General features: G+C 36.0%; 1 long non-coding RNA gene and 1 other non-coding gene across 5 annotated transcripts; one reads left to right on the top strand and one right to left on the bottom strand.

Moving 5' to 3' along the window:
- Positions 1-400: 400 nt before the first annotated feature.
- On the bottom strand, positions 401-16036 carry LOC107992209 (uncharacterized). Of its 4 annotated transcripts, none has more exons than XR_007823606.1 (4): positions 15641-16036; positions 15413-15539; positions 14174-14240; positions 401-2231 (listed from the first exon to the last, which is right to left on the bottom strand). It is a non-coding gene; the product is annotated as an uncharacterized LOC107992209 (long non-coding RNA). The 4 variants fall into 4 exon arrangements; XR_007823604.1 differs by having other exon boundaries at positions 1604-2231; positions 14174-14307; positions 15409-15539; XR_007823605.1 differs by having other exon boundaries at positions 1604-2231; positions 15409-15539.
- On the top strand, positions 15856-15927 carry TRNAW-CCA (transfer RNA tryptophan (anticodon CCA)). The gene has a single exon. It is a non-coding gene; the product is annotated as a tRNA-Trp (tRNA).
- Positions 16037-24962: the final 8926 nt, after the last annotated feature.

The following is a 24962-nucleotide window of genomic DNA, read 5'->3' as shown; positions in this document are numbered from 1 at the left end:
ATTGTTCATTGTTGCATATCAGATACGTAAAATGAATGTTTACAAAAAAATTTAAGAATGCAAAAGAATTTAAGAATGCATCTACAAAAGAATTTAAGAATGACAAGCGATACATTATATGTAAATGTAATGATCAAATATGATTTGATCATTACATATACATTTAAATTATATTTAAATATACATATTTATCTTAATATACATATTTGTCTTAATCTATAGTTTTAATATAAATTTCATTCATATTAATATAATTTATCGCTTGTCAATTAATGACTCTTTTGTCTACACTGTATCATTTAATATTAGTTCAAATAACTCTTATTAAACCTTATATTAAAAGATCTAAATTTCTAATTCATTTCTCAATGAACATACACAATTTTGTAAACTCTTTGCATGAGATCTTTAAAATTGAACTTCTTTGAAATTTGTTATGATACCATTCAAGGTTGAGGGACGTTCCCTTATATAGATAAATGCATCTCCCACCGAGATATCATTTATCCATACAGGTTGTTGAACGTATCAACAATAATTTACAAAAGTAGAAAAAAAAGAATGGCCGACAAGAGTGTCTGGCATCTTATCTTTCTTTTTGAAAAAATAAAGGATTACGATAAGATTTGGGTGGGACAAGACTCCCACTTATCCTTATCTTCTTGTAATCTAAAAAGATGCTTAGAAAAAGCAAAAGGTAAACAAACAAAATATAGTTATGCAAACTAAAGAAAAGCTGAAAAAATATGTCTGCCAATGTCTTCAAGCCTCTTTTGGTAATTTCTTCTTTAAGGAAGATGACGTCACCCAACTTTGTCTGAATGACCTAGATTGATCTGACCATGCGACTACTGATGATTCTTTGGGATAGGATGCATCCAGGGACTTACTTTCGGCTTCCCCGCCATCAATTGCCCAAGCATTCTATCTCGTTGATTCTATTGGTCGCGGTAAGAATTCCTGACCGGAAACAATTCTCGCTAACTGCGCTGGCCTGCGGTTGGTCACGTCGCTTCAGTCACCTGTCATCTCCATCACCTCCCCTTCAATCGGAGATCACCCAAATCGATGATTACATTGTTAGACTGGAAAATGGAAGACAAATTTATTTATGTACTTTTTTTTTAATAATAATTTACAATGGTAATAACCTATTCTTCATCGTGGTTAGGAATCCAAATAGGGATAAAAAATATCGAAATTGTAATAAGGGTCATTTGCAAAATCGATATCGTTGCCAGATGAATCTGAGAGATTAATGATGCCTTCAGGGTCATCTTGTTTGTTGTCATCAGAATTATTGTTGACGACTGTTTCCATGACTGCCTGGAGGTCTGCTTCAGACTTAGCTCCAGCAATTGACGTCATGATTGAATTCTTTGCGAGAAGAAACTGATCTTCTTCTTCTCGGGAGAGGTGAGCGTTGGTTTTAAACCATTTTGCTATTTGTTCCTCATTCAAGCGGGAGTAGTCGTACTTATCCTACCATTTGACACGCAAAATCTTTTCTAAGATTTTGAATTTGGCTCTGGATGAAAGTTGGTGACTCCAACTATTGAAAGCAATTAACAACCCGAGACTTACGTGAAAACCCGAGAACCGAGAGAAAAATCACGATACTTTAGCTTTTATTATTTTTCTTATGAACTGAATACAATAGGTACAAAGGGAGAATAAATAGAGTACAATAGGAATAAAAAAGGAAAAGATCTTAGAAATATTTAGGAAATAAAATCTTATATATTATTCTTTCCAAAAGTACTCTAGGCCAAAACCCTACTAATTCTAACACTCCCCCTCAAGTTGGGACGTAAATATCAATGAGTCCCAACTTGCTAACACAAAGGTCGAAGTGTGGTCTGAGAAGCCCCTTGGTAAGAACATCAGCAATCTGTTGGCTTGAAGGAATGTACGGAATGCATATGCTTCCACTGTCAAGTCTTTCTTTGATGAAATGCCGATCAATCTCAATATGTTTAGTTCTATAATGTTGAACTGGATTGTTAGCAATACTAATAGCGGCTTTATTATCACAAAAAAGCTTCAATAGTGTCTCACATTCCTGATAAAGATCTGACAAGACTTTCTGGAGCCAAATTTCCTTACATATTCCCAGACTCATAGCTCTGTATTCAGCCTCAGCACTGCTCCTGACCACAACACTTTGCTTCTTACTCCTCCAAGTTACAAGATTGCCCCAAACAAAAGTACAATAATTGGACGTAGACATTCTGTCAATAACAGATCCTGCCCAATCTGAGTCAGTATATGCCTCAATGGTCTTTCTATTTGTTTTTCTGAATATCAACCCTTTACCATGTGTATTTTTCAAGTATCTTAGTATTCTGTTAACAGCTTCCATATGTTTCTCATAGGGAGCCTGCATAAACTGGCTGATAACACTCGCAACAAAGGAAATATCAGAACGAGTATGGGATAAGTAAATTAATTTACCTACAAGGCACTGATATTGTTCTTTATCAACTGGAACTTGGTCATCAGAGTTTCCTAGTTTACAGTTGAATTCAATAGGAGTATCAGCAGGACGACATCCCAACATACCTGTCTCGGTTAGCAAATCAAGGGTGTATTTTCTCATAGACACGGAAATTACCTTCTTTAGATTTGGCCACCTCCATTCCAAGGAAATATTTCAGATTTCCCAAATCTTTGATTTCAAATTCATCACCCATTCTCTGCTTTAGTTGACTGATTTTTGTTTGATCATCTCTAGTCAAAACAATGTCATCCACATAAACTATTAGAATAGCAATTTTCCCTATCTCGGAAGCCTTTGTAAATAAAGTATGGTCAGAGTGCCCTTGACTGTATCCTTGGGACTTGACAAAGGTAGTGAATCTATCAAACCATGCTCTCGGAGACTGTTTCAGACCATATAAGGATTTTTGGAGTTTACACACATGCTGACCAAATTTGGCTTCAAATCCTGGCGGGGGCTCATGTAGACTTCCTCCACAAGGTCTCCATTCAAAAAGCATTCTTAACATCCAACTAGTATAGAGGTCAATCTTTGTTCACAGCAACAGATAGCAGGACTCTAACAGTATTCAATTTAGCAACTGGAGAAAAAGTTTCTGAATAGTCAATACCATAGGTTTGAGTGAATCCCTTTGCAACTAACCTTGCCTTGTGTCTATCAAGCGTACCATCTGCTTTGTATTTGAGAGAGAATGCCTATTTGCATCCTACAGTTTTATGTCCCTTGGGTAGAACACAGATCTCCCAAGTTTTATTCTTTTCAAGAGGCTTCATCTCTTCCATAACAGCATTCTTCCATTCAGGACACTCTAGAGCAGTGTAGATATTTTTCGGTATTATGGTAGAGTCAAGGCTTGCTGTAAATGCTCTAAACTGTGGAGAGAGATTATCATAGGAAACATAGTTGCAAATGGGATGTTTAGTGCATGATCTGGTACCTTTTCTCAATGCAATTGGAATGTCAAGAGAGGGATCATACTCATCAAGTTTCCTTGTATGACTCTGTTCAGCTTCATCGTTACTGGTTTCTATTCTAACCTCAGTCTCATCATCACGGTTCTTTTCTTCCATATTTTCAAGAACAGCAACATCAGACTTGTCATTTTCACTCATCGTATTATTAGTACAAGGTTTTGTAGGGTTTTCCATACCTTGGTCTCGAGGAGGTTCGAAATCTTGGACTGGAGCCGGCGGTTGACTAGTAGGGGACCCAACTTCCTTTCTGAGATTCCTCATGTAATATGTTTTCCAGGGAACTTGGTTTGTGGGTAAGATCATGGGATGAGGATCAATGTCAGACACGGTAATAGGAGTAGATTCAACAAATTCAAAGGTGTTGTTAGACTCTTCACTCACACTCTCCCCCTGAAGATGGCTAACGGGAAAGTAGGGTCAGTTTTCACAGAAAGTAACGTCCATAGTGACAAAGTATTTCCTAGACGGCGGGTGAAAACATTTATAACCGCGTTGGTGAAGGGGATACCCAACAAACACACAGGCTTGAGCCCGAGGGGTAAATTCGGTTTGATTAGGGCCGAAATTATGGACATAAATGGTGCACCAAAACACACGAAGAGGAACCTCATAAACAAGACGAATAGAGGGGTAAGACTCCTTAAGACAATCTAAGGGAGTCTGAAGGTGGAGGATACGAGAAGGCATTCTATTGATTAAGTGAGCGACGGTAAGAATAGCATCTCCCCACAGGTATGATGGAAGGGAAGTGGAAAGCATAAGTGAACGGGCTACTTCCATAAGTTGACGGTTTTTTCGTTCGGCCACTCCATTTTGTTGAGAAGTGTAGGCACACGAGGTTTGGTGAAGAATCCCCTTGGAGGCTAGAAATTTACTAAGGTTGTGATTTTGGAATTCCCGACCATTATCACTTCGAAGAATTGCAATTTTTGTGTGAAATTGTGTTTTGATAGTATGATAGAAGTTTTGGAAAATAGATGGAACCTCGGATTTATCTGTGATAAGGTAGACCCAGGTAAGACGAGTATGGTCATCAATGAAAGTTACAAACCACCGCTTTCCCGAGGAGGTGGTGGCCTTGGAAGGACCCCAAACGTCACTATGGATGAGGATAAACGGTTGTGTAGGTTTATATGGTTGTGAGGGAAAAGAGACTCGATGTTGTTTAGCCCGGATACACACATCACAAGATAGAGAAGAGACATCAAGTTTAGAAAAAAGGTGGGGAAATAAATATTGCATATATGTAAAGTTTGGGTGGCCCAGTCGAAAATGCCACAACATACAGTCTTGTTCAGAAGTGCTAAAGTAGGATGACAGTAAACTAACCCTAGACAAACTACTACATGAGGTATCATCATCAAGGATGTAAAGTCCCCTGCTATGCCGGACAGTGCCAGTCGTCCTCCCCGAGCTCATGTCCTGAAAATAAACTGATTCAGGTAAGAAGATAGCTTTACAATGCAACTCACGAGTGATCTTGCTTATAGATAACAAATTGTAAGACAGTTTAGGGACATGCAAAACATTCTGGAGAGCAAAACCGTCAAAGGGAACTATTTGTCCTTTGCCAGCGATCGGAGCTAAAGAGTCATCGGCTATTCGAATTTTTTCATTATCAACACACGGGGCATATGATATAAAGTGTTACGAACAACCTGTCAAGTGATCTGTAGCCCCCGAGTCTAAGATCCAGGGATTCTTCCCATCAACGCTAATAAGCTCAAGGGACTGAGGCATACCTGACTGAGCAATGGCACCCAGAGTCGAAATCTTGATCTGGCTTGCAGTAAGATCAGTTGATTGAGAAGTGCTTGCAGGGGTAGTCTCACTAATGTAGGCACGTCCTGAGTTCTGTTTCTCGTTGGAGGACCGTTTCTTACCTCCTAGGGACGACCGTGGAGTTTCTAACACTGATCCTTGGTGTGTCATTGTTTCTTGCAGTGCTCACACACAAGAATTGACTTCCCATTATTCTTGTCACTGTCATGATTTGAGCACCGAGCGCTAAAGGCAGCGGAGTCAATGGTAGGAGTAGTCAATACACCCATGGCATTAGTGCGATCCTCTTCTAGGCGGACTTCAAAACAAACTTCCATTAGGGAGGGAAGAGGTCTTTGTCTGAGTATACGACCACAAACATTATCAAATTTAGGATTAAGTCCTGCAAGGAAGTCATAAACACGGTCAGCCTCTTCAAGTTTAGCATATTGTGTACTGTCATTTGGTGTGTCCCAAACTGTCTCTCTGCACAAATCCATCTCTTGGCAGAGGAGAGAGAGCTTGTTAAAATAGGTAGTTACGTCTAGGGTCCCTTATTTGTAATTATGGCCCTATTTTCGCAGTGTATATAACCGAGAGGCATTTTGTCGTTTCGAGTAAAGGGTCTGAGTTGTATCCCACAAATCTTTTGTTGTGGCTGCATATAGTAGAGGCTTGCCAATTTGTGGTTCCATACTATTAATCAGCATTGATCGAATAAGTGAGTCCTCTCCTTTCCAGAGTCGTTCCAAGGCGTCTCCTGGTGAAGGACGTACAATCTCTCCAGTTAAGAAGCCGAACTGGTGTCGACCTTCGAGGAACATATTTATTGATTGGGACCAAGAAAAATAATTTTGACCATTTAATTTTTCTCCTGAAAAATTCCCTGTAGACGAACCTAAAGAGCCAATTATATAATTTGACGGTAAATTAGAGAACGAAGTTACCGGGTTCTTGGAATACATCGACAACTCGGTTGATTTGAATTGCGTCGAAGATTCGCCCGCTTCAATGTCCGATCTGTTCTGGGGTTGATCAATTCCATTACCAGAAAACAGCAGTTGCTGTAAAGAGTCAACGTACAGTGGATGCTTACTGTACAGATTTGACAGATTTACGGTTGAAGGTTGCTGTCCGGAGCTCATAGGCGGCGCGTGAGGATGCGGATGGCCGGAGGGGTTTGACGGTTGGACATCTGACGACGCGTAGAAGGGAACAGGCTAGGCGGTGACGTGAAACGGCGGCGGCGCGTGCATCACCTTCTGGTCAAACGACGGCGCGTACGGCTGCGGAACCACTCCCATTGGATAGATCGACGGTTTCTGTAGGTTCTGGAGCAGTTTCTCCATGACGGCGTACACGACGACGGCGATCCCGACGGCGGCAGCAGTGACGGGTTCAGTTTCGATATGGGTTTCTCCTAGGTTATTTTCTATGGTTTCGTTATTGCTTTGCTCTGTTACCATATTGAAAGCAATTAACAACAACCCGAGACTTACGTGGAAACCCGAGAACCGGGAGAAGAACCACGATACTTTAGTTTTTATTATTTTTCTTATGAACTGAATACAATATGTACAAGGGGAGAATAAATAGAGTACAATAGGAATAAAAAAGGAAAACATCTATGAAATATTTAGGAAATAAAATCTTATATATTATTCTTTCCAAAAGTACTCTAGGGCAAAACCCTACTAATTCTAACACCAACAAAATATCCAGGGCACTTGAAAATAAAGAGAGAATCTATACGTTAGCGAAAGTGCAAACGAATAGATACTTGATGAGAAATGGTGGTAAGCTCGTTGAACTTCAACAAGGAATATCTCCGGGGTTAGGCCGAGTAGCTTCACCATTTTTTAAACCAATTTGGAAAATTAGTCTTGTAAGATTTCTTACAAAACGTAATAAACCAAGAGTGGTTGTGTGATTCGTGCCAGAACACTTTGTACCAAGCTTCCATGTAGTCTCGGTACGTGTATGTTTGAGGATTGAAAGGTTTGGAAAATTTCTGGGGAACATACATCCCTTGAGGCCAGTGAGATGGTGTTAAAACCCTGAAAATTTTTAACTTGGAATAGACAATTTTTTCCGAATTGTTTTGGTCTGGAATATGAGTGATTTCGGTAGAGACAGTGTCTACCAAAATGAACTCATAGAATTGTCTTGTTTTTTTAATATCTTCCGGGAAGAAATTGAACCCATGGGGGTAAACTTGGGAGTAAATTTCTGGAACGGAAGGTCCATCAAATTCTGGTTCGATGACTACATCTTCCAGAGTTGTTTTAGTTTGGTATCCTGTAACCGGTGGCCTTGGCATAATACTGCTGGTTTAATCGTCCGGACATAGGATTGAGGTCTAGAGGCTGACCTATTTGATGTTGCCGCACCTATTGGGCGTAACAAAGTTTTTGAGGGATCTGAAGTAGATCCAATTGTTAGATTCCTTTGTGAGGAACCTTGGCGACGTCGAGATACCGTTTGGAAACTCAGATCCATGGCGTAATTGTCTGCACACATCGGAGTAAGTGCAGATGCTTGAGAAATTGGTCGCTTGCCTTTGGAGGAGCTTGCTCTAGAAGAGCTAGCTAGTTGAGAGTTAGCCGAACTTGGCTGATTGGAAGGAAGAGGAGGCGGAGCCCTCCCTGGTGGTCGAGGACGGCCGGAGTTCGAAAGCATTTTTTGATATACTTGAAGATTTTGAGAGCTTATGCTTTGAGATGTGCTCTCTTGATAGATAATCCGCAAGGGAGTTACTAGTGCCTTTTATAGGCTCAATTGTGAAATCAAAGCAAGATAATATTGCTTGCCACCTTGCAAAAATTTGTTTTGAAACAAGATTTTTTACATCTTTTTCGAAGATGAATCTACTTGCTTTTGAATCAGTTCTGACAAGAAAATCTTTGTTGATAAGATCTCCTTGGAATTTTTGAACGGAGAGCACTATTGCAAGTACTTCCTTTTTTACGGTGGAATAGTTTTGTTGTGCACTATTCCAAACACCAGAATGAAATCAGACTAACGATTCTTTTCTGTTAATATTCTGTTTAAGAACTCTATCGTAACCTTTTTCCGAGGCATCAATTTCGACGATCATTTTGGCTTTTTCATCCACAAGCGAATAAGCATGGAATGCCTTTGGCTAAGGATTTGATTGATTGGACTGCTCGAGAATGCTTAGCCGTCCACAGTTTTGGGTTCTTTTTTAGTCTATCATAAAGTGGCAAACAGATTGTTCGGAGGTCTTTAATGAAATCTCCGATATAATTAACACATCCAAGAAATCTTTGTAGTTGAGACTTATCTTGGATTTCATTGGGAAACTTATCCACAAAATCTAACAATCTTTGGATAGGCTTAATCATTCCTTGATCAATATCAAAACCAAGGAACCTTACTTTTGTTTGAAACAACTTGACTTTTGGCAAAGATACCACAAGGCCGTTTGTTTTAATGATATTGATGAACATATTAAGGTGTTTAAAATGTTGATCAATGGTTTCAGAAAATATCATGACATCATCAATGTAAACTATTGTGAAGTCTTGATGCTTATTGAAAATGTCATTCATGATCTTTTGAAACTTTGAGGGAGAATTCTTAAGACCGAATGGCATTACATTCCATTCGTATTGATCGAAAGGAACATTGAAAGCGGTTTTATATCTATCTTTTGGGTTAATTTGAATTTGCCAAAATCCAGATTTCATATCAAATTTTAAGAAGATCTTTGTATTAGTGATGCGCTTAAGTAAGTCTTGGCGATTAGGTATTGGGTACCTGATCCATTTGAGCACTTTGTTTAATGGTTTATAGTTAATAACCAGGCATGGGACTCCTCGTTCTTTTTCTGCCTGATTGTTAACATAAAAGGCCGCACATGACCATGAGCTTTTTTATGGGCTTATTAAACCCTTTTTCTGGAGATCGGATATCTCTTTGAAGCAAGTATCAACTAGATCTTTGCTCATTTGAATGAGCCTAGCCTTTGTAGGAATTTTGGTTTCATCAAAATTATCTACATAAGAAAGATCCACAATATGCCTTTTTCTCTCCCAAAAGGCATTGGAACACATCTCAGAATCGATCCTTTTTAGGATGGATTGGATTTTTATTTTGATAGAAGGTTTATTGATTTCTTTACTGATCTTACGCCCTTTTATATCGTCGTAAAGAAATTCAATTTGCTTTTCTTTCTTGGAGATGAGATTGAGGCTTTGTACGATCTCATCTTCGATTGAAGAAAGATACCTCTGAATAAATGGCTTACAAAATTCAAAGATAATCTCCTTTTCGAATTTCTGAGATGTTAATCCTTTGTCAGAAACGATAAATGGGTAAATTTGGGTAAGAAATGGAGTACCCAAAATTACTTCCTCTGTCAAACCCTTAACGAGGAGAAATGAATTTACGAGGCACACTTCATCTTTACAAACATGTACCTTGGATAGCTTGTACTTAATTTTTAAAGAATTGTTACCCACTCCTTTGAGACTTTCTCGGGTTATCTCAAAGTATTTAGATGGAATGATTTCTTCTTGAATCACATTTTGATCAGCACCTGAGTCAATCAATGCTGTTGTTTCAAACTTATAATCTTTAATCTTTAACGTAACCTTAGTTAGCCATTTTTTATTAAAGACTTTGCTGATAATGTTGATTTCATTACTATGTGTTTCAACGTTCTCTTTTGAAATTATCTGTTCTTGAATTGCAACAACTACATTTTCAAGATAAGATATTTGTTGTTTGTTTTTGTTAACTTCCTTCTTCAGGACTTTGATTTCATGCTGGAGATCTATTACTTTAACTGGTGCAGCATGTTCTTTTGACAAGAGATTCATCACAGCTTGAAAGCTAAAATTCATCGGATCTTTGAACTTTTGATCGGGAGTCTCTAAGTCCTCTCGAAGTCTCAAAAGTATCTTTTTTCTAATTGCCTCATCATCGACTTCTTCGATGATGTCTAAGAGACCTTTCTGGATGCTTGTGAAAACATTAATGCAGCCAAAACAGGGAATCACCTCTTCGCTGTCTGTTTCATTTTCTGACGACGAAGGTTCCTCTAAAGACTCTTCGAGGAGGGCATTGAGAAGATCTTCTTCATTTTCAGAGGAGAATTCCTCTTCTTCGGAAGATAATTCTTTAGCTTTGACAACCTTTAACAGAGATTGTTTTTCATCTTCATCAATCTCCATTTGGTTAATTTTTTTGACAACGGGGCATCTATTAGCATAATGACCCTTCTTATTGCATTTGAAACATGTGGTATTCTCCTTAGAAAATTTCTGCTTGTTCTTACCTTTGCCATGGTACTTTCTTTTGCGATTAGAGTACCCATGTGATTCACTCATCTTACTCCTTCTAAAGACTTTCTTAAAACGACTCTTCTTTCTAGAAGGAGGAGTGTTGTCAATTCCATATTGCTTGCAAAAGGATCCCATTTCCCTTCTATAATCTGAGTCCTTTGCAATCTTTGTAGCGTGCTTCTGCTGTTGACAAATTTCTAAACACACCTTTTGAATAGTGGAATTGATATCTCCATAGGAGATTCCTTCCCAATCTATATATGTTCCTCCACTATTAGTCACCATTGTGGAATAGAACTTTTCTCTAACATACTTGGTTAGTCCTTCTACATATTTATGCTTCCAGACTACATCTCTGCATGTCGTAAGGTTGTAAAGACGTGACATAAAAGTGTCTTTATACCACTAGAAATCACTCATTTTGGGGCATTTCATTCCCAAAAGAGCTTCCATTGATTGATCACTGTATAGGGTTGTTCTCCCTACAAAGTGTTTAATAGTCACGTAAACGAGGGTGTTTACCGAGTTTGGCTGGATAGTAACAACATCGACATTAGGGCCTTGTTTCGTTTTTTCCAAAACAACGTCCTTTATGGCTTCCCTATTTGCATCACTAAGATGATTGTTCCACCAACTTCTAAGGTTTCCTATAAACCCTGTAGTCAAGGCGTCATAGTTGATGGTCAGAAGTTCGCTGATAAAGTCGTTAGAAATGACACCCAGTGGTCAACCGACAATGGTCATCGGGGGCAATGCCTAGAGTTGGCCAATGAATTTTCTAGATTGAATTAGCCAAAAAAAAAAAAAAAAAAGGTAATCGATGGACTTGACTAGTGTTTATTATTCAAAACCATGAGAAAGAGTGTAGGAAGCCTTGGTGAAGACGGTCGTCGATCAATGTTGAAGACGGTCAACGATCACAATGATTAAGGTGATTGGATGGTCGCCAACCATCATGATAATTGGTCGCAAACGGTCATGGCTATTGGTCATTGACCATCACTACGACCGTTTGTTAACAAGCACGACGATCGATCATTAACAGTAGTTATTCTTAGCTGACAATCAAGATGTTACACTGACGTCCAAAGTTGCAGGTCACCAATAATCAAGATGATTGATCACCAATCGTCGATCGATCACAATCGATCATCAATGATTGATCGTGAAGTCGACCAACATTTGCTTCCAAGGTTCATCAATGGTCATTGATAAAAGGGTTAAAGTGAAATTTTTTTCTAAAACATATGACATTCAATAAAAAAAACATATTCCAAACCTATCGGTTTGGTTTCTTAATTAGGAATTTTTTTCCAAGTATTCAAACATGGGTTTTGCTTCAAATGCCAAATCTCCTTAATTCCAAGCTCATGGGCCAAACACCTTCTGTTGGAAATATATTGAAAGAAATAAATGGAAGAGAGGGAGGTGAGGTAGAGAGTGGAAATGAGGTAGGGAGTCAGAGGAAGGGGTCGACAGTTGTGTGGGAGTGGATTTGAACACTTTTAAGACTCGTTTGATAACGTTCCTGTTTCTCGTTTTCAGTTTCCTATTTCTTGTTTCATGTTTCTCGTTTTTTTGTTCTTTTTTTAGAACAAGAAATGAGACTACGTTCGTTAACTATTCTCATTTCCTATTTCTTGAAAAAAAAACAAAAAAAAAAAAGAACTTGTTGATAATCATTCTTGTTTCTCGTTTTTCATTTCTTGTGTTCTTTTCCTTAACATTTTTTCTTATTTTTATAGTTTAATTATAATTTAAATAAGTAAAATAGAAACATATATAAAATTCGTTAAAATATAAAAAATAGTTATAAAACATTTACATTATCAAATACACATGAATTCTGATGCAAAATTAATAGATTTTTTATGACAAAATTCATTACAAATGATTTTTCTATGAGGTGTAAATATTTTGTAAAATGTTTTATTTTTTTACAATTTCCTAAATTATATTATAATACGGTAGTTTTTATTAATCATATGTTGTTAAATTTTGATTTGAAATATTATTTCTCATTCAACTTATTTTGTCTTAAACAACGCTGATTCAAATTCAACTCAATCATATTATTATGTAAGTGTTGTGATTGTAAAATAGTAAATATAACCTAAATGATTATCTTAGTAAAAAAATTATATAATGTTAAATTCTAACTAATTTTGATGATACTAAAAATGATAACTTTAAATTGAAAATAATATATAAACATGTGTATTGCAAAATTTGGAATTTAAAATTAAGAAAATATTTAAATAAACATATTAAAAATTTAAATTTGGAAGATCAAAATAATTGTATAAATTCAGATATTGAACACTTTAAAATTCTAAATTAAATTAATAAATAAAGGAAAAAAACAAAAACAAATTAAAAAATATTACACATATGTGAAAGATTAATAAATAAATAAAATTAAGAGATATTAAACATATAAATAAAACAAAATATAAAAAAGAAATAAATAAAAGAATTGAAGTTTGGGAATTGAACCCAAAACCTCCGGTCCAAATATGTTTTAGGCATGTACCCACCAATGAATTAACTAGAGTTTTGAAAAATTAAAAATCGAATCAAATAAAATAGAAACATATCTTAAAGAAACTATCTTTCTATCGTTTTTCAATTTTTTTTCAATTTTTTTTAAAAAAATTAAATTTAGGAATAAGAAACGAGAACAGTTATCAAACACGTTTATTTTTTAAAAAGGGAGAAACATTAACAGAAAACAAAAACGTTATTAAACAAGTACTTAAAGTTTTATAATTTAAATTTACATACTTATGGGGTCGAGGACGGCAAGTTTCAACGGGCCCTGGCTCTGTGGGATTTTTGGACGTCTTTAGCTGTCACCCATACTTTTATTCGTATATGCAACATCCAACAATTTAATTATAAAATTATTGTTGAAAAATAAGAGATACATACCATAAGTATAGTTCAATCGACATAAAATTTGTACTATCAAATTTGAGATTTGGAGCTTTGATTCGTCTACGTATAGTAAAAAAAAGTCCAGCAAAAGAGCAAGGTTTCATTCTCCCTTCGCAAGTCCAAATCTAGCCCCATATCCTATGCTATATTAATTCCTTGTTGGTCATTTTTTAAGCACTGTTTTAGCGGTGAAGCTTTGACAATAAGAACTACTCGTTATGGAGAGGAATGGTTCTTGGTGTGCTCAAGCACAAAAAGGTAGATGGTTATGTACACACATCATGGGATTGTGATGTTATAAATCTCAAGACAACAAGAGTTTGTATGGAAAGCAATTAAAGATGTGTATGGAATAATTCGTAGTAAAACTCAAACAAGTTCAGTTGAAAAAGGTGTTGCTAATAACAAAAAAGCAATTCATGAGAATGTTTGTACCTATTATGTAATACCAATTCCAAAATGTATGGTTCTCATCAAAAGTCAAAACGTCTTCAGAAGCATTGAATTAATTTTGAGTGTGTTTGGTTTAACTTTCTTAGTATTCAATTATAAAAAATAGTCATTTTAGAAAAAGTTAAATTGTTTGACAACTACTCAAATTAGCTTCGAAACTCTTAAGCATAAATGATTTTCTCCAAAAATGAGTAAAACTCATTAAACTATGTGATAAAGATTAAGCAAATAAGTCATACCTGAATATAGTAGAGAATTGTTTTGGCAGATCGTTATCTCCTTGCTGTCCAATTTAATGAGAAAATTCTGCATGGCACGCGATAAACCTTGATTATAAAGGAGAATTGTTCTAGTGGATCTTCATGATTTTACCCTGAATTTGATACACGATAGATTGAAATTCAATATCTATACAGCCTTTATACATAGCATCACACTAGATAAAGAAACATACTCACCCACAAGCTTCATTTTTTTAAGTTGTCATAAATGCCAAATTATTCATAGCTTTCTCACTGGAATTAACCAATTTTTAATAGCAACTCCATTCAAATCTTAAGTTTTTTCTGTACATATCACTGATATGGGGTCATTGAACCAAACAATCAGTCCACTCAACAACACTTGATCCAAAACACATCATTCTTCGTAAGGCCAAATAACCATCAATTCAAGTACACCCTTTAAACGGCTATGAGGTGTTCGATAGTAATGCCTTTGTCCTAAAAACATGGTTATCTACCTTTTGCCTTTTGAACACGATAAGAACTATTTTTCTCCATAGTGACAAGTTCTCATCATCTAGCTTTACAAAGAAGATAGTGCTTGAAAAATGGAGAAAAAGGGAATTTATAATAGATCGTACAAGGCTTGGATTTACAGAGACGATGGAGGCTGGCGGTTTGGATGAGGACTCTAGTCATCCATCAGCAGCACTGTGGAGAGTTACACAACAGCTCTAATATACGAAGAATGTGGATTTCTAAAAGTGGTAAACAACTAGAGAAGTAAGCTTGGGTTTTTTCCTAGATCAAAGCGGAAAGAAAAAGGCATTCTTCTTGCTGTTTATTTCTCAAAAAGCTATTACTAATACACAAGACTTATTATAAAAGAGAGTGATTACTTTGTAATCGCAACCCACTAACCAGATTACACAAGAATCCAAAAGAAGAAACAATATACTGCACAATAATTCTAATATAGCCTTTTCTTCTGGTTAACCTCACTCCAAAAGATCACCTTATGACTTCTTGTATTTAATTGATTATGAAATTACTCGATGAAGAAACAATTCCCAATCACAAAAAGGTTCTTAAAGTAAAAAGACTACAATCATTAAAAAGAAAAGCAATGGTGCTCTCAAATGCAGCATTGACTAGTAAATACAACATCTGAATAGCATAATCTGAACAAGTATTGTGATATTAAGCCAGTAGAATTTAACATTAAAAATGTTGATGTGTAAGTTCCAAACCTACTTATGCAGCCATCAGAAGCAGCGTTGAAAGCTAATGATTCATCCTGGAAGCAACAATCTAGCATCGCAGTTCCAGATGAAACTTCAAGTCTTAGAGTAGACTTATCAACATCGTGCAAACGAAGAATCTGTGCCAAAAGAAACAAAACCCTTTAACTTCAATAAGAACAAAAAAACAAAAAAGGGCACAAGTTTGCAATAAACATCCAACATCAAGAAGAACGCTTACAAAAATTAGGAGATTATTCGAATGGGGCGCAAATTAAAGTCTAGAAACGGCATCTTGGATTGGAATTGAAAATCCAGCAAAACCCTATTGAATTCCATACCCAGGGATGGAGCTTCGACCATCAAATCAAAAGACGCGGGAACCGAAGAAATATAAATTTACCGAAACGATCAAAATTTTACTGATTAATAACTTGAAATCAATGCACATGAAGTGGATCCGTGGCGCAATGGTAGCGCGTCTGACTCCAGATCAGAAGGTTGCGTGTTCGATTCACGTCGGGTTCAACTCCCATTTCTTTTTCCATTCTTCTTTGTTTGAATCTTCATTTCAACTTATACTATCAATCAATTCCAAATTCTTTGTATTCCGAAAATTAAATGGCAAAAGAAAGACGCTAACTTCTGAGAGAAACATTTTCAATATCTTTAAAAGGGGCAGTTGCAAATGCGAGGGAATGACGACGGTGGCATGTTTCTAAGCGACGTCGATGGAAAAGATTCGCAATCTTGTGGGTAAAATCAGTGGGCTACATGGAAAGGGAGGCGGCGCCGGAAATCCAACGTGAGGGACAGAGAGAAGAGAAAAGAAATGACGTTTGTTGGTTTGTTTTTTTTTATTATTACTTTTTATTTTTTTGCTTTATCTTTGTCCTTTATTTTTAAATTTTGTTTCCTTCTTAATATTTATATATGTTTATATTCACTTAACACCGAGCATGTAAAATTTACAGTTCTATTTTTGCATGCAAAAGAAAAGGTTTAAAAATTATTTGAATTAATGAAATTGATTTTACATTGCATCACCCGATTTGTTGTAACTATTTGAAGGAAAAAGTACAATACAAATTTATGAAAATTGAAAAATGACAAATAACGTGTACTCGTAAGCATAGGGAATAGAAACAAAGGGCTTATGTAAATGCTCAGAACGCAGAGTATGAAAACGAGAGGAAGAGGTTCAAGTGAATATGTTTTCGTTGTGTGAACGATGGCAGTGCGTGTAGGAAAACGATGGCATTGAACGTTGAATTACGCGAACGTGCGCCACGTTCGCCCGGACGGACGCAGCGGCGGCGCGCTTATAGGACAAGGTTATACTATCACCACTTACTCAGTTTGTAGTCCCCTTTCAAGACTTGAGTTTATATGTTCTCTTCCAACTTCAAGATTTATCAATGTGGGACAAAGATTTGTTGTTTTGCTATTTGGGCCAAGCCCAATAAGTCATTTCCAATAATCCCCACAAATGACTGTAGCAACAAAGTTTTTGTAGGCGAAGAAGAATAAAATTTGTTCTAAGCATAATATAGAAAATTAAGCTTAGCCACCAATATCCGAAGATTTGAATTGATGCATAGTGAAGTAAGCCAACAACCTTGTTTAGAGGGATTGAATTATATCTTGAACTCCTTGTAACACTTGGTTGAGACCCTTACGGCACGCTCTATCTCTAGAAAAAGCCTTTGTTTCTGCAATGTAAAATTGTGCCTTTCTGGCCATGCACATAGACCGAACCTCGGGTCGTCGTGAGAGCTCTAGAAAGAGACCTTTAAACTTTTTCATAGAAGGCGGCCCCATCTTCGTTGTCACGTTATATGCTCCATCAAGTTTGTCAAGTTAAACCACTCAAAAAGAGCTATGGAGACTTTAATATTATCCATACCGACAATGAACTCAAAAAGGTTTTGGATCATCCATCTAGTCCATTTAAGGACTGTCCACACAATGGGTTGTGGACCATCAAGTCTATCGCAACAATCCACCCAATAAGAGGCTATAGACCATCAAGTCTATCACAATAGACCACCCAATTATCAAGTGCTATGGATCTCCGAAGGGCTTTAGGCCCATGTTCACAGAGGAATCTAGGACCACTTTCCTTGTCAGTCCTTTGGTTAAAGGATCAGCCAAGTTCTTCTCAGATCGAAAAAATTCCAAGGAAATGGTTCCTTCCTTCAGCAATTGTTTTACTACTACATGCTTAAGACGTATGTGTCTACTTTTACCATTATAATCACTGTTCTTGGCAGTACATATCGCAGCTTGCAAATCACACTATATGGACACAGGTACAGATGTCTCTCACAATGGTACATCTCCTAGTAGATTTTTGATCCACTCAGCCTCCTATCCTGCCAACTCTAATGATATAAATTTGGATTCTATCGTGGATCTAACTATACAAGTCTGTTTTGCAGACTTCCAAGATATTGCTCCACCTCCGAGCAAAAATACATACCCACTAGTGGAGTTAACCTCATCATTATCTGTGACCCAATTTGCATCACAATATCCTTCTAATACGACAAGAAATTTGTTGAAGTGTAAACAGTAATCTATCGTCCCTTTAAGATATCTCAATAGATGGCATAAGGCATCCCAGTGGTATCTATCAGGATTATGTGTATATCTACTCAATCTACTGACAGCATATACAACATCAGGTCTAGTGTAATTCATTAAATACATCACACTACCTATGATCTTTGCATATTCAGGTTGAGACACACTATTTCCTTTATTCTTCTTAAGATGTTTACTAGTGTCAAAGGGAGTTCTCACTGGAGAAACATCAAATGAATCAAACTTCTTTAGTATTTTCTCCACGTAGTGAGATTGACATAGAGACATACTAGTTTTATTTTTCCTGATTTTAACACCTAGGATTACGTCTACTTCTCCTAGGTCTTTCATTTCAAAGTGTGATGAGAGAAATAACTTAGTATTAGTTATTAACTCCATGTTTGTTCCAAAGATTAACATGTCATCAACATATAGACATATTAATATGTAATCAGCTCCAAACACCTTTGAATAAACACACGTGTCTGAGGAATTTATTTTAAATCCATTGTTTATCAACGTATTATTAAAATTTTCATACCACTGCTTGGGAGCTTGCTTGAGATCGTATAGGGATTTTCTCAACTTACACACTTTGTTTTCTTGCCCAGAAACTTTAACGCCTTCTGGTTGTGTCATATAAATTTCTTCTTCTAAGTCACCATTTAAAAAAGCAGTTTTTACGTTTATTTGGTGAATTAGAAGGCTATGTATTGCGGCTAATGCAATCAAGGCCCTAATTGTGGTTATCTTAGTTACAGAGGAATATGTGTCAAAATAATCAATGCCTTGTTTCTGGGTATACCCTACTACCACAATCTAGCCTTGTATCTTTCTATTGATCCATTTGGTTTTGTTTTTCTTTTGAAGATCCACTTACACCTAATTAGCTTGTTTCCCATAGGAAGGTCCACTAGGTCCCATGTATGATTCATGACCAGTGAATCCAGTTCACTTTTAATGGTCTCTTTCCACATACTTGACTCTACAGAGTTCAGCGCTTCTTGGTAAGTTTTAGGATCCTCATCTATAAAGTACAAGTTTGTGAAGTTACAGTCAATTTCATCACGCCTTTCCACTATGAAGGTGCTTAGGAAATCTGGACTGAAACTTTTCTCAGTTCTCTATCTTTTACTTCTCCTAAGTTCTAATTCAAATCTTAGGTTTGAAGTATTAACAGTTTCAAAAACAGGTGTTTCACTAACGATTGAGGGGATTTCAGGATCATGCATTCTTTTAGATAGGCTAGGAGCAGACATGATTGTTTTAATGGAAATACATGCTCAAAGAATTCTGCATCTCTAGATTCGTTTATAGTTTTCTCATTTAAACACATAAACATATATGCAACATTATTTTGAGCATACCCGATAAATATACAGTCAAAGGTTTTAGACCTTACCGTAGATTTCTTCAATGCAGGAAATGGTACCTTAGCCAAGCATCCTCAGACCTTCAAATAGGAAAGATTTGGTGCATGTCCTTTCCAGAGTTCGTAGGGAGTTTTGTCTAGCCTTTTGTGGGGAATCCTATTAAGAACAAAACACGCAGACAACACGGCTTCTCCCCACATATTATCAGATAGATCGGAGCTTAATAACATGACATTCATCATTTCTTTAAGAGTTCTATTTTTTTTGTTCTGCTATGTCATTTTGTTGTGGTGAGTAAGGAGCAGTAAATTCATGGATAATACCATTTGACTCACAAAAATCTTTAAGAGTTTTATCAGAATACTCACCATCTCTATCTGATCTTAATCTTTTTATCTTTTTTCCTAACTGATTTTCAGATTCTGTCTTAAATTTTAAAAACATACTACCAGCTTCATCTTTTGTTTTTATCAAGTATATCTTAGTAAATCTAGAGTAATCATCAACAAAAGATACATAGTAGTTTTTACCACCTTTACTAGTAGTGGTTCTAAAATCGGCTAGATCCGAGTGAATTAATTCTAACAAATCAGTAGTTCTAGATTCAACTGGTATGAAAAGTTTCTTATGGAATTTACTTTCTACACAAATGGGGCATTTACCAGTTTCATGCGACTCAGAAGTATTAATAAGTCTCAAGTCTTTAAGTTTCCTAATTGATGCAAAGTTCACATGTTCTAGTCTATCACGTAGGCATTCATGGAAATTGTGTTTAGCACAAACAGACCATTAGACAGATACCCCTTACCGACAAAATCTCTGTTTTTTGTAAGGACAACTTTGTCACCTTCCAGTACAATTTTAAGCCCAGCCCGATTCAACAGACTCCCAGGTTCCTACGTATGGAAGGGACATATAGAACATTACTTAGAGATAAAGTTTTGCTAGAAGTTAACTTTAAAAAAACCTTCCCTTTTCCGATTACTCCTGCAGTGGCTGAGTTTCCCATGAACATGCCTTTTTCCCAATCTCTGTTTACAACTGCTTTCAGATTGTTAGAAAATAAGGTTAACACAGCTTCCCAGTACTAACGTGCACTCGTAAGCACAGGTTATATTCCTATTTTTCGCGCAAGCGCGATTGCCCGAGCTCGTTCGGACGGACGAACGACAGTGGCGCACGTGTAGGACAAGGTTATACTATCACCACTTACTCAGTTTGTAGTCCCCTTTCAAGACTTGAGTTTATATGTCCTCTTCTCACTTCAAGATTTATCAATGTGGGACAAAGATTTGTTGCTTTGTTATTTAGGCCAAGCCCAATAAGTCATTTTCAATAGTAACAACCCAACTCTTTATACTAAGCTGAGATCATTATTACTCAAAAAGAAGAGAAAATTTCTTAAATTAAATTTAAAGGTAAAACAAATGTTCATGGTCAAAACTTCAAATACTTATTTAAAATCATAAATAAATAAATCAATAGACATAAATCTCAAAATAACAAATTCCTAGCTCAGACCCTATCTAGTTTCAAAGTGTAAGATAAATAAAAGTGCATAAATACTAAAATAAAAAACTAATGTCATTAGGCTGCAAAACGTTCCCTATGACATGCCACAGTTACTTCTTGTCATTCGCCAGCTTTTTCCTACTCTTACCTCTACCTCTGCTTGAAAAATAAAACAAAAGAGAGTGAGTATAAAAATATACTCAGTAAGGGACCTACTACTAGTCTCGCTAGGTGGTTGTTAACTTTCTATAAAGTGGTACCTCTATTTGGCACATTCCCGAACACGTAAAATCTATGATCTCGTAGGAACATCTCTGGCCTTCGGTGAACCCAAAGGAACACCTAGGACAAAATTGGTCTTCGGTGAACACAAGAAACATTACGACAATCGGGCTGTGAGTGACCCCGTCGAGCAACTCGTAAACATATCATTCCATACTGGACTGGTGATCCCATCGGACTACACAATCATAAAAAGGTGGTGATCCCGAGGAACACCCATGTGGGTACGACTCTAATAGAAAAGCTAACAGTACACCCTATCCATAGCATGTAGCATAATGTAACATCATCATAAACATGACATGAGTATTAATCAAAATATCCTTAATCATGAGAAATAATACTTCATGCATAAGCATCAACATCACCAAATATCATCATCATAAACATAACTCAATCGGATCTATCAGTCATCATAACCTAGGCTAGTCATGACTACTAATCATCACAAACATAAACACATTATGCATATTAGCTACATCAGTGCATAATGGAAAAGTTACATGCAGACTCTGACTTCATTTCGTAGGTTTAGTAGGAGAATCTTTTACCTATAGATTAACTCAACTCACAGAAACACCCTCCTAACAGCAAAGTCAAGCTTCCCAAGAAAAATCCTAAACATTAAAGGTAAAATACTAAGATAACTAAATTTGTAGTTAAGATAGTCCAAAAATCTAGTTAATTCAACTTACCCAAAGTTGATGTCGGATCCAACTCAATCCTAATTTAGGACAACGTTCCACAGCTTACTTCTAATTGATCTAACTAGTCCTTTAAGAAAAATAACTCAATTTAATCCAAAATTTAATTATTTAGGGTCCAAAACCAATCTTTGTTGGGCATTGCCAAAAACCCAATCAACTTACCAAAATAGGTGGGAAAAAGGACTAAAAGTTAAGACTGGCGACTCGGCTTGGAAGACAGGATGGCTCGGGTGCGGTTCACGGTTGGAATAGGAAATCGGCTCGGGCAGGAGTAGGCTCAAGGCGTGGCTCGGCTGAAGGACGTGCGCGCGGCTCCACTAATCGCAAGGACGTGGATGATCAGGCTGATGGACAGCGAAGGCATAGTGGCTTGTAGACGGCTTGGCGTGAAGACGACCGGCTGACAGACGAAGGCGGATTGGGTTGGCTAGTAGACGACTGACTGGCTTACGAAAATGCAGCGATGAGGATGCTGACGGCTACGAACGGCGCGGTGAAACGGCTCGCGTGAAGCGAACTCAGGCATTTGCGATTGAAGGCTTGCGACGGTGATCAGAGAGGGTGGCGACGCGGCGATGCACGGTAAGGAATTAGGGTTTTTCTTTTGTGATGAGGAAGAAGAAGATGAATAGGATTTCCACGTTTTCTAAGGCTATTTAATAAAATAATAATAAATTATTCTTATTATTCTTTTATCATTTCCTTATTTTATTCCTAATAAAACAAAAACTCCCTCTCTCTCTCTTCATTTAAACCCCTCAAATCTATTTTTTTTAAACTCAAATCTCCCTCTCTCCAACCAAACACTTTTTTCTTTCCTAAAATAAATACCCTTACATAATTATATTATCTACATAATATAATTATTTCAACTTCAAATTTAATTAATTAATAACCACATATAATTAATCAAATTTCTCCCAAATGCAACTCTTTTAAAACAACCAACCTAGATTAAAATTTCAACTTTATTTAATTAGATATTTTCTAAAATATCTAATAAATTCCAAACTCCACAAATCAAATATTCAACAATTTAAATCATATAACACCCAAAATATTTCCAACATTAGTCAAAATTAAACTTAAGATAATTAAAATAAATTACCTTAATTTGGGGCATTACATATACGTTAAAGACATGTCTGTGTAGATAGTGACATTTTATATATATATATATATAATCTAAATCACACAAATGCAAAAGAATACACTACTTCATTGTATAACCATTTGGCTCGAATAATTGGTAACGAGATAAAGAAGGCAATTGCTGATCAAATATATATCCACAATTCAATCATGATTTGTTTCATATATTTTGTCTAGATCACACCTACAAATGCAAAGATATATCACCAACCACTCAAACTCAATAATTGTAACAAGGCAAAGGACACTATTCTTCGTTCAAACATAGCGTTACTGCTATAGATTATGACGTTTCAAATTGATGGCTAGAACACATCCATAGAAAAAAAGAATACACCACTTTGCACGTAAATACCATGACCGAAATAGTAACAAAGGATAAAATATATGAATTATTAAAAGATATAAGGAAAAATGAGGATGTAAAGATTCCCTCCTAATTATAACATTTTTCAATATAATACTAGTTAGTAAAACGTGCATTGCACTTGAAAGTTGTCATTTTATTTTAGTTTATAAAAAAGTTGGGGATTAATATATTAAAAGCATATTATAAATTTGTAAGTTCAAACACAGTATAATCACATATTATGCAAGCAGAATGGTTGTGTAATCTCAAATATGAACATATATATTTTTTTATGAACATGAGAGTACACGATCGTTTCATATGTACAATATGTAATATATTAGACAATCAAACTTTCTCTCATAGCTATTCTAAAACTATTCGATGGTTATATAATTTAAATAATACAAAATATATACAGACATAACAACTAAATTAATCTAATTCGAATAATTAGGATATGTAAATCAAAATCACATACTATATTCCACAAATGAGAGGATGAATAATTCCATCGTAACAAATTTTCAACTACACCCAAATTTAAATTTGGAGTGGATTTAAAATTCAATGGAACTTAATGTTGCACAGCTGAATTTCATTTTATATTTTTTCCCAACTCTCCCATACGACACCTTTTTCAATAGCGCTATCTCTTTGTACTAGATATTCATAATTTGTCATAGCTGATCTGAGTCTTGACCTGAAAAATCCTTCTAAGTAAAAATTGAAAAGCACAAAACGAGCATCAATTTATTGCTCAAGTTTCTCCCTATGAAAGAGAGAAAAATTAGGAAATAAGCTAACCTCACAAACTTTTATTTTTCATCAACTTCATGCTTGCATTTTTATTTGCAGTTTTCCATCTCGGTTTGGTGGTGAAATTTATGTGCCTACTCTTTCTTTGTTCATATACTATAAATTTATGGTACATTTAATAATCTTATCTTAATATAAACGACGGGACAAAAGAGAATCTTTAGGTTACAATTTGCTTTTAATATTTTTAACAATTCTCATTTTATCCTTATAGTCATGATAACTTGTAGAGATACAAGTTATTATAGCCTTTTAAGTAGAATAATAGAGAGAGAATAACACATATAAATTCATGCAGAAATAAGAGTTGTGAGATCTACAAATTGCAAAAGACAAAACGATGTTTATCATGATTTTTCTTATTTTGATCTAGGTTTTGGATAAAAGAAGTTGAAAAGTGAAATGAGGAAGCTATTAAAGCAGTCATTGCTCGCATCAATGAACTAATTGATATACGAAAAGATGCTTGGCTACAGGAAACAAATTTAGTTGGTGAAATTGTCAAACAAAAGGATGTTGCATGTGTTTGGCGCTAAATAACAGTGTTCAATGTTCAAAAGAATTAATGGCACATTATAACCACATGCTATCCCTTCATGAACACACCTATAAATAGATGTGCTCCTCTCATTTCGTGTGTGTGATATACCGTGCGGTAGAGTAAAAAGCTTCAAAATCATCTCCACTAACCTTTCATCCTTGTACTTTAGGTGAGAGCTTAAAATGATAGTTGTAAAGAAATACCTTATACTATTCCCCTAACTCTGTAATAAACATCAATAG

The sequence above is a fragment of the Cucumis melo genome, chromosome 9 (genome assembly GCF_025177605.1).
Source record: "Cucumis melo cultivar AY chromosome 9, USDA_Cmelo_AY_1.0, whole genome shotgun sequence".
In the NCBI taxonomy this organism is placed as follows: Eukaryota; Viridiplantae; Streptophyta; class Magnoliopsida; order Cucurbitales; family Cucurbitaceae; genus Cucumis; species Cucumis melo.
This window is presented reverse-complemented; position numbering and strand designations above follow the sequence as displayed.